This window comes from Eulemur rufifrons, chromosome 2 (genome assembly GCF_041146395.1).
Source record: "Eulemur rufifrons isolate Redbay chromosome 2, OSU_ERuf_1, whole genome shotgun sequence".
In the NCBI taxonomy this organism is placed as follows: Eukaryota; Metazoa; Chordata; class Mammalia; order Primates; family Lemuridae; genus Eulemur; species Eulemur rufifrons.
In genome coordinates, this window is record NC_090984.1 from 92,815,364 (window position 1) to 92,827,088 (window position 11,725).

Here is an 11,725-nt window from a genome sequence, read left to right on the forward strand (position 1 = left end):
GAAGCAAATATAATACAGCAAAACAAATATTTGTTTGTTAGCAGATAAAGTCTAGAATATAACTGGTAAAGATAATACTTATTACTGATAAAAGGTAGAATCTTTTACCGGTAGGCCGGGCATGGTGGCTCACACCTGCAATCCTAGTACTCTGGGAGGCTGAGGTGGGAGGATTGCTTGAGCTCGGGAGTTCGAGACCAGCCTGAGCAAGAGCAAGACCCCTTCTCTACTAAAAATAGAAAGAAATTAGCTGGACAACCAAAAATATATAGAAAAAATTAGCCAGGCATGATGGCACATGCCTGTAGTCCCAGCTACTCAGGAGGCTGAGGCTGAAGGATTGCTTGAGCCCAGGAGTTTGAGGTTGCTGTGAGCTAGGCTGATGCCACAGCACTCTAGCCTGGGCAACAGAGTGAGACTCTGTCTCCAAAAAAAAAAAAAAAAAAAAGGTAGAATCTATTCTCATTAAAACTACATATTTAATGTACTGATATGGAATAATCTCCAAGACATATTAAGTGAAAAAGGCATATCGTACAATTATATAAAGAAGACTATTCTTTATGTAAAAGGAGTGGAATGGTTATTTTATTTTTAAAGATGAGAGAGGAATTAATACATAAACATGTTCTTGTTTATACATACATCTCTGGAAAGGTTCAAAGAAACCAGTAAAATGTTCATTTCTGGGAGGGAAACTATGTAGTAGGGGAGCTTGGGGGGTGGGGAACTATATGGTTTGAACTTTAAAGAACTTTTTATTAAAGTTTAATGTAAATACATATCTACATATTCCTTTTCCCCTCCTTTTTAAAAAAATTATAAAATATTTCAGATATACAAGTAGGTATAGGGAACACTGCAACAAACAACCACCCACCTACTAATCAGCACAGAAAATAAACATTACAGGCCAGGTGTGGTGGCTCACACCTATAATCCTAGCACTTTGGGAGGCTGAGGAAGGAGGATCCCTTGAGGCCAAGAGTTTGAGACAAGCCTGGGCAACATAGCAAGACTCCATTTCTACAAAAAGTAAAACAATTAGCCAGGCATGGTGGTCCATGCCTGTAGTTCTAGCAGCTAGGGAAGCTGAGGCAGGAGGATTGGTTGAGCCCAAGAATTTGGGGTTGCAGTGAGCTATGATCATAGCACTGTACTCTAGCCCAGGCAACAAAGCAAGACCCTGTCTTAAAACAAAACCCAAAAAACATTACAAACATGGTAGAGGCTCCCTCACATCTCTCCCTCACTCTATCTTCCCACCCATCTTGCCTCCAAAATAACCACCATCCTGAATTTGGTGTTTATGACTCTCTTATACATCAGTACATTCTTACTGATAGGTATATAACATTTAAGAAGGTAGAGTATTGTTTTGCATGTTTTAAAATTTTAAGTAATACTGTACTTTAGGAATCCTGCATTTAACTCTACACTGATGCATTATTTTAAATCCTACTTCTTCAGACATAATAGTTTTCCCCATTCCTCCTCCAATTAAAAAAACAAAACTCTTACCCCTTACCATCTCATTTTTAAAAGACTTTAAGCAGCAATAAAATAAGAAATAACAAGATAACAGAAGCTACAGACTTGAACCTATCCTCTAGGAATATAAACAAAAATCCAAATTGTGGGTATTGTTCCAAGAGGCCATTTAACTAAAAGTCACTATTTATTGTACTTAACACATTTCCCTGACTCTAAAACACCATCAATTTACAGGGGATTAAAAAAAAGCCCTCTATATTAGAGATTTCAGTATGTGAAAAACATGTCTTAGAATCAATGAAATGGTTCAAATTGAAGTACCTTAAACTAGCCTTACAAATTGTCTCAAAAAAACTAAACCCTCAGATAATAAACATTTTTAGCAGCTCTTTCTATTCTATATTATGTATTAGTATAATGAACTATTGAACCATATGGAAATGAGAAATAGTACACTAATAAGCCAAAAATTTTATGGCTAATGGTCTATAAGTAACAAATTCTTCACTTACTCAACAAATATTTTTAAAAAGAAATTTAAAAAAGAAAAAATATTTGAAAGTATGCATTGTACAAGGCATAGAGACAGAAAAATAAAATGACAGATGCTATACTTAAGATTACAGGCTCATAGGGAAGGCAGAACATCAGACAGTAATTGTAAGATGAAGCAAAAGCACTGAGTGTCACAGAGCAGTTCAGAAAACATACTATAAGGGGGAGATAAATACGGCGACTTGATGGAAAATAAGCATTTCAACAGGATTTACATGAACAGGCAGAAAAAAATGGAATGAGTAAAATTAATGGGAGGGGTATGAATATTAGATAACAGAAGAATTCAGTTTGGCATAGAAAAAAAACAAAGCAAGCAGAAGGAAATAACAAGACATGGGGTCAGCTCACAGAGGACACTAAGTGTAAAAGGTTTTAAAGTGAACTCTGTAAGATGTTTGAATGAGAACAGGATGATCAATTACTTACTTTGTAGGAGGGACAATAGTACAGTAGTTAAAGCTTGGACTCTGGAATCAGCTTAAAATTCCAGCTCTGCTATTTACCGGGTGTGTGGTTTTCAGATACAACTCTATGTCTGTTTCACTTATAAGAAATGGTTAAAGACAGTATATACCTTATAGGTTGTTACATGGATTTAATACGACAATGCATATAAGCATTTAGAAATGGTGGGGCCCATAGCAAGTGCTCAATAAATGCCAGTTATTATCATCATCACCATCATAAGGCCTGTGAGTCAATACTGCTCAAGTAGCAACATACAAAAAACATTAGTAAGGGAAAGGCATAGAAAAAGGAAGACTGGCTAGGAGCTTACTACAATATCCAAGTAATGGCAGTGGGAATGAAGGAAGGAATGCAAGAAATACATCAGACATAAAACATGACTTGGCAGCAGATTGGATGTGGTCAGCCACACATAAGATCAAGTCAAAGGTGAGTCTCAGAATTCCAGCTTGGATAACTGGAGGAATTCATCCATTCCTTCAGATCATATTTGCACAGTAACTGCCATGTGCAAGCTATTGATATAAAGGTACAGTCCCAGAAAGTCAGAGAAGAGGCATAGAAACTGGCTTGGTAAGACAGGTTTCATTTTGGCCACAGAGAGCTTCAGGTGTCTACTCAAGGACATCTGAGTAGAAATGTTTAGTGATCACAGTGGCTCAGTAAGTGGGACTGAGCTCTAGAGAAAGCAGGGCTACAGAGGGAGATTAGGCCTCTGAAATGACAAGGCTGAAGTAACCAGGTACAGATGGGACTATGAAATAAGAGGGAAAAAAAGCTAAGAATGAATCTCTGGAAAGCACAGAAAAGACACAATAAGACAGAAGAGGAGAAATAAGAAAACATATTGTCATTGAGGAAAGGCAAGGGAGGTGAAGGAGAGGCAAGAACCTGGCAGAAAGGAAATGGCAATGGCACAAAATAGTGAAGAGAAACACGGTGGTGAGGCCCCTTATGAACACCCTCAAGTTTGGTGACCAAGAGATTCCAAGTGATCTCTGACAACAGTTCAGGAAAGCAGTGAGGGTAAAATATCTGACTAAAGGGGTGTTAGACACCAGAGCATAGGCACAGACAGGAGAGGACACTGAGGAAGTTGCAGATCAAAGGAAGACCTTCAGGCTGAAAGGCAGCAGTCTCTAGAAGCCAGAAGGGATGCAATCAAAAGCAGCAGTTAGCTGTGGAGAAAAGAGGGATCTCTTTTTCTGACAGTGGAAAAGAGACGGATGAGATAAGGAGAAAGAATTTGAGTGCACTCTTTTAGATGGCATTGATCTATAAACTATGAAGTCAGTCCATATGTAAAGGGAAAAGTTTAGGCCGTGAAAGAAACCTGGAGTAATAAACCCTGACACTCATGTAGAACACTGAAGTTTACAAAGAACTTTCATATACACTAATTTTATTTCTCTTTCTGTTTCAGATTAGACATTTTCTATTAATCTATCTTCAAATTCACTGAGTCCTCTGTCAATTCTAATCTGTTAAACCTATTCAGGGAGATGTTTTGTTTCAGATATATCTTCAGGTCTAAAATTTTCATTTCATTCTTTTTTAAAGTTTCTATTTCTCTGCTAAGATTCCTATTTGCTCACATATACAATCTTATTTTGCTTCATATCATTGAGCATACTTATTATAGCTGCTTTAAATTTTCTCTGCTAAATCCAAACTTTGGGTCATTTTGGGGCCAATCTCCATTGATTAGGGTGATGGTCTCCTGTCTAGTCGTTTCAGATTATATCCCAGACATTGTAATATAGTTGACTCTAGATTCTGTAATATTCCTTCTAAGAGTATTGATGTTTTTTGCAGACAATTAACTTGGCTGGACTTAAATTCCAAGTTCTGCCACCCCTATGGTAGACAGCAGCTGAAATCTCTGTTCTTTTTTTTTTTTTTTTAGCCTTAGGTGTGCTTTTTGGAAGCTGCTCCATACATGTACAGTTCAGGGGTTTGCAAGAGATTCAAGCACAGTTTATAAATAGTATCTGGGGTTATACCACCCCAACACCCTAAGATATCCCCCCTCACTTTCCAGCTATTTGATCACTCTGAGCTGTCTTTTTTTCTTCAAGTGAGATTAGATTACAGGTTACTATTCCAGTTTTAGCCACCTCCTTGTATCACCAACTGGGACTTTCCCTGGGTCTAAAAGCTATAAAACTGGAAACATATCCACTGTTGTTCCCCTCTGTCATTGCAGACCTCACTCTAGTTTCTGTAACTCTCAAATGTATTTCTCAGGACTTTTTTTCCCCCAAGTTTATGGTTTTTATCAGCATAACTGTCCAAATAGGAAGTACTCAACCATCCTATATTGGCAGTTCTAAAACATTTTGGTCTCAAGATCCATATATACCCTTAAAAAAGTATTAAAGATTGTGAAGAGATGTTTGTAATTTTTTATCAGTATTTACCGTATTAGAAATTATTAATAAAAGTGAAGCATGGGCATGGTGGCTCACTCCTGTAATCCTAGCACTCTGGGAGGCAGAGGCGGGAGGATCACTTGAGCTCAGGAGTTCGAAACCAGTCTGAGCAAGAGCGAGACCCCATCTCTACTAAAAATAGAAAAAATTAGCCAGGTGTAGTGGTGGGTGCCTGTAGTCCCAGCTACTTGGGAGGCAGAGGCAGGATGATCACGTGAGCCCAGGAGTTTGGGGTTGCTATGAGCTATGATGATGCCACTGCACTCTAGCTGGGGTGATAGACCAAAACTGTCTCAAACCTCCCCCCCAAATACAGCAGCTGGATTCTTTTATTTGCTTCTGCATTCAATATGTTGTATATCATTTTGGTTCAAGTATATGGAGAATTTGGTCTTAACAAAAGAAAGATTGTTGGCTGGGCGAGGTGGCTCATGCCTGTAATCCTAGCATTCTGGGAGTTCCGAGGTGAGAGGATCGATTGAAGTCAGGGGTTCAAGACCAGCCTGAGCAAGAGCAAGACCCCATCTCTACTAAAAACAGAAAAAATTAGCCGGGTGTGGTAGTGGGTGCCTGTAGTCCCAGCTACTCAGGAGGCTGAGGCAGGAGGATCGCTTGAGCCCAGGAGTTTGAGGTTGTTGTGAGCTAGGCCGACACTATGGCACTCTAGCCTGGGCAACAGAGCGAGACTGTGTAAAAAAAAAAAAAAAAGAATAAGACATCTTTATAAGGTAAAAAGAAAAATAAAAAAAGGGAGATTCTTAGGGACCCACCGAAACCTCCTATGGGTCCTTGGGCCACATTTTGAACCACTGCCCTACATTATCGGTTTTGTTTTTTTTTTTTAATCCTATGAGGTAGCAGAGCAAGTACTGTTAGTTCTGTTTTACGGTTCAGGAACCACAGGCTCAGAAAAGGCAGGAAAGGTACCCAAATTCAAACAACTAGCTATGAAATGCTGCTGGCCATACTGGCAGAACTTTAAATCTTTTCTTCAAAACCCTCATCTAGAACTTTCAACAGATATAGTGATGGCAGATATTGCAAATATGTTGAATCAAATAAGGGGTTAGTTTCCAAGCTTATAAAATGAAACATTCAGATCTGTTTAAAAAAACTTCAATACACATAATAGGCTCATTCAAACTTATTTGCATAATAAGAGACCTTTGACGTTTTTAAGGCAACGTATGAGATTTTACCTCAAATCAATAGCTCCCATCCATTGCAAAGTTATTAGAACATCTTCTAATACAACTTACTTTGCAAATTATTAGCTAGGCTTTTTATAGCCCTTGCTCATCATTCTTTCACCATCAATTTTATATTCTCTAGTATGTCAAACAGCCAAAGTTTCCCATGCATTCTTTTTTTTTTTTTTTTTTTTTTGAGACAGAGTCTCGCTTTGTTGCCCGGGCTAGAGTGAGTGGCGTGGCGTCAGCCTAGCTCACAGCAACCTCAAACTCCTGGGCCTAAGCGATCCTCTTGCCTCAGCCTCCCGAGTAGCTGGGACTACAGGCATGCGCCACCATGCCCGGCTAATTTTTTGTATATATATATATTTTAGTTAGCCAGATAATTTCTTTCTATTTTTAGTAGAGACAGGGTCTCACGCTTGCTCAGGCTGGTCTCGAACTCCTGATCCTCGAGCGATCCACCTGCCTCGGCCTCCCAGAGTGCTAGGATTACAGGCGTGAGCCACGGCGCCCGGCCCTCCCATGCATTCTTAAAAGTTACATTTAAGAATTTTTGGTGGAAATTTTAAGATATAAGTTTTAGAAAAATAACTTATCATTTTATATCTACAAATACTAGAACCAAAATGTAAGAGTGCTACATTTTAAAAACTTTTATCTGTTGTCAAAGTGGTATTTAATAATAGGTTTAGCATTGATATTTAAGAGACTACAAAAACCTTTACTTTCTAGATTATATAATAGTAACTCTGGATTAGTTCAAGCTAAGTAAGATGGAACAACTTTATACTAGTATGTATGTTTGTTTAAAGTTAGCTTGACATTCAATATGTATCTTTGATTTTTATTTATTTAGAAAAATCTATTGTATTTGTTAGACTGGACTCTCACACCTATGGTGGCTAGAATGATGTCCTGGACTACACAGTTCTTCATTCTCTCAGGTTGCAAGAATCCTTAATAAAAAAGGAACAGAAGGATTAACACATCTGTTTCTGTAGGAAAACATATAGTCTTAGATAGTTTCTCTGTAAATCCCTACCACTGAGACTTCATGATTAATTATCATTAAGACAAAGAGACAGGAAAGTTGGCAGAGGAATGCGTATAGCTTTTTTGAGCTACTTACTCATGGCTATAAATACAAAGGCAAAAGCAACATATTCCAAGTGCCATATGATAAAAGACTTTATACAGTAACTTTAACTTTTTTCTTTCTTTCTCTCTCTTTTTTTTTCCTTTTCTTTTTTTGAGAGACATAGTCCTGCTCTGTCACCCAGGAGTGCAGTGGCATAATCATAGATCACTGTAACCTGGAACTTCTGAGCTTCGCTAATTTTTTAGTTTGTTTGTTTGTTTTTTAAAAAGACAGAGTCTCACTAAATTGCCCAGGCTGGTCTTGACCTCCTGGCCTCAAGCAATTCTCCCACCTTGGCTTCCCAAAGTGCTAGGATTACAGGCGTGAGCAAAGGTGCCTGGCCACTTTAACTTTTTAATGGCACTTTCACATGATTGTGGAGGTATGACATTTAATCACCTAGAGAATGAAAGAATATCTGTGGAAGTTATTTTATCCTGGAACAGAGCTCTTATTGCTGACTACACTGTAAAACCTTCTATGCAGAGCTGTACTAATGTCTGAGTCCCATCCCAGGCTAACCCAAACAGAATTGCTAGGGGTGAGGCATAGAGTCTTTTTTAAAAAAGCTTCCCAGGTGATTCTAACATGACATTTCAGTTACGAACCACTGCTCAGAAGAACAGGGGACCAGGGAAACCCAAGAGAGTATTTCACACTCTAGAAAGTACACTGATATTTAAAAAACCTTTACTTTCTAGATTGTAGTAACTCTAGATGAGTTTAAATGAAGTATGATGGAACAACTTTCTACTAGTATCTATAAAGAAGCAATTTCACAAGTATTCAAAGTGTGGGAATTATACTAATCAAATTAAATGAACAAATAATAACAACTATAATTCTAACTTTAAAAAACTGGCCAGATTAAGAAACAAAATTGTTCCTAAACTAGTAGAGTAGGCATGGGTAGGAAGGTGGAGGAACATACCATTTTCAGACTTCATATTTACTCTCATACTCCATTACATCTACTTTTATAATATCTAAAAATGACATAGAAATTCTTAATACTGAAAATACTGTTTGAGGTAAAAATTCTAGACATTTGCTTATGAAAATCTACTCAGAATGTTAAAGAGGGAATGAAGCAGACATGGTAGATGATACAGGAAGAGCAGTTACGCTCCAGAAATCTTTAACGGATCAGGGAAACGTTTTGGGGGCCTCGTGCCCGTTGGCAGACACAGCCAACCCCCAAGCTTCTCTAACGCCTATCTAAACAATATTACATTGTGGGTTGCCTGATAAAGCCAAGCAAACAAGATGCTAACAGTGAGTGCATATTGTTAATGGACCTTAAAAAAAAAAAAAAATCAGAACCCTGGGAAGGAAAGGAAAAGATTCTTCTTAGTCTGTTAAAAAAATAAAGACTGCATTTCTAAAAGAAAACACACTTAAAGTACAGGAGACAGTTGGAAAATAACAACACTAGTATAGACCTAGAATACAGTACAGACAAGAGTGATTATAACTTCTGAATATAGGTAACTTCTTTTGCTATGAAACCATAGTCCCATGAACACATTACCCACGTGGGCTAATAAAACTCTTTGACTAAAATGCCCATAGTTTCTCAGAAGAAACAAAACATTCACGTACGACTGATTTGTAACCAGGGAAGAAATGAATTAGAAAAATTTCAAAAATAGCTGACAACACATAAAACACTTTTTCTCCAAATAAGGGAAAGAAAAGAAAGGCAAGAAAGAAAATTCCTGCTAGCACAGGAAAAGCCAAGTGTAAATAGATTTAATCAATAATCCTGAAACTGGCCTGGCACGCGGTAGCTCACGCCTGTAATCCTAGCACTCCGGGAGGGCGAGATGGGAGGATCGCTCGAGGTCAGGAGTTCGAGACCAGCCTGAGCAAGAGTGAGACAGCCCCCCCCAACCCCGTCTCTACTAAAAAATAGAAAGAAATTATCTGGACAACTAAAAATACATAGAAAAAATTAGCCGGGCATGGTGGCGCACGTATATAGTCCCAGCTACTCAGGAGGCTGAGGCAGTAGGACTGCTCAGCCCAGGAGCTTGAGGTTGCTGTGAGCGAGGCTGATGCCACAGCACTTTAGCCTAGACAACAGAGCGAGACTCTATCTCAAAAAAAAAAATCCTGAAACTGATGCTTGCTTCAAACACTTTCTTCTTCCTCCACTCTCCTTAAGCAGGTTCAAGTATCAATATCCTTCCTTTCCTAGGGAGAATACTGTTCTGAATATTCTCAATAGCCATTATTATGTGTATATACAATAGGCAAGGCCTTGTACTAAGTGCTCTATATGCATTATCTTTTTCAATCCTCACTGTGACTAATAAGCATTATTTTCGTTTCCATTTTACAGATGAGGGGAAAAACCTAGACTCGGGACACACAACTAGCAAATTGAGATAAAAAAGCCAGGTCTAGCACCATAGCCTGTGTTAATAACTATAAACTGGAACAGTATTTTTCTTTCTCCTATCAAAAGACTGAAGTTCACGTGCTATTTGGAAAAATAAGCAGAAAGGGGGCACAGGAAGTGGTGTAGAAGTACTTTATAACTCATCAAGATAAAGGCACCTGCACTGTTTTATTTTATTTATTTTTTTCCGCGCCCCCCCGCCCAATGTTTTAAAACAAGGAAAAAACCTGCAATAATATAAAACCCCTAACTCTTTTCTGGCCCTGTTATTGTGGAAAAGGACAAGCTGATCAAGCACCACCTACAGAACATAGTAAATAAATCACTTAGCTTCAGTGGTAGGGAGGGCATTATGCAACACTTCCCAGCACAGCTCTGGCCAGGATATTTTATGGCCAAGGCACTTGGGCCCCTCCTCCCCAGCTAGACAGCCTGGCTCCTTTGCATTCCCCTCAGGAGATAGGGTGGAAGCACAGGCTCCACTTTCTAAGGCACAGAGGGCAGCTGAAAGTCCTGCTTGGCCTCTCTGGGCAACCACAGGCGCCAATAAATCAGCCACAGGCGATTCTCTCATCCCCTTCCCGGCCTGAAGTGGGTGCAAGATATAATGCAAAAGATCACTGACTGGACTTAAGAGATATGTGATTTAGGCTTAAATTCACTGCAAATGACTACATTACGGCAGCTAGGTAAATCTCTCTGAGCCTCTTTCCTTAGGCTTTTAACATGGAGACAGTGTCATCTCCTTTTTGTTAAGAATTCAAAATTCAGGCCGGGCGCGGTGGCTCACGCCTGTAATCCTAGCACTCTGGGAGGCCGAGGTGGGCGGATCGTTTGAGCTCAGGAGTTCGAGACCAGCCTGAGCAAGAGCGAGACCCCATCTCTACTAAAAATAGAAAGAAATTATATGGACAGCTAAAAATATATATATAGAAAAAAAAAATTAGCCGGGCATGGTGGTGCATGCCTGTAGTCCCAACTACTCGGGAGGCTGAGACAGGAGGATCGCTTGAGCTCAGGAGTTTGAGGTTGCTGTGAGCTAGGCAGACGCCACGGCACTCACTCTAGCCTGGGCAACAAAGTGAGACTCTGTCTCAAAAAAAAAAAAAAAAAGAATTCAAAATTCACCTATAAAAGCAGCTAGTATGAGACTTGGCCCTTCAGGTACTCAATAAACAGAGACCAACTTGAGCAGAATCCATCTCCAGTACATCCAAATAAGACATTCAGGGTAGTACTGGGTAAAAAAAGAAAAGTGTAGCAGGTTTTGTGGGGTCCCTCCCTGCTTCCTGCTGGCCATCCCCTGATATTTCACTGCTTCCCAGACATCAAAACCAACCTATTCCCATCAGTGTTCTGTTCCCTATTAAAGAGCTGATGTCTGATAATGGATTCATGGTTTACTCTCAACTAAAACACATCCAGATTGCTAAAGAGGACTTTGGTGCCTTAATTTAAAGAAGCAACCAATGCTGCAAATGTTAGTTTTTCTTGCACAGAATAGGGCTGATTTGGGGGTGGGGGGTGGCTTTTGGGTCCAAAGTCCATCACAGGCAGCCTAGCCCACCTAGAAATAGTGCCAAGTCCACCAGTCCTGAGCCATCACACACTGACCAAGCCTGACTTCTCAATAACCTCAATCAAGCCAATGTAATCACCTTTGACTATACATTCTCCACAGAGAGTAGGTTAAACTGCCAAAGCAGTCTTGGCAAGGTGGAAAGTGTAATCATCAAGATGTGTGGATGGAGTCTTGGAGTCTAGTTATCAAGAGGTATAGCTCAATCAAGCTACGACTAACTACACTTTAGGCCTGGTGTCATCTCTGTAAAAGGATATAGATGAAATGGATTTTCTATAAGGCACCTTTCAGCCGTAAAATTTGAGATTCCAAAGTGTACCTTACACACTTGACAGAATCCTGTGAGAGAATCTGCAGCTTTATCAGAAAGACTTGAGTCTCAAGAGAAATAATGCCAAATTTAATCCCTTGGAGCGATACGGGCGTTAATTTATGAAACACGTTAGCAGCTGTCAA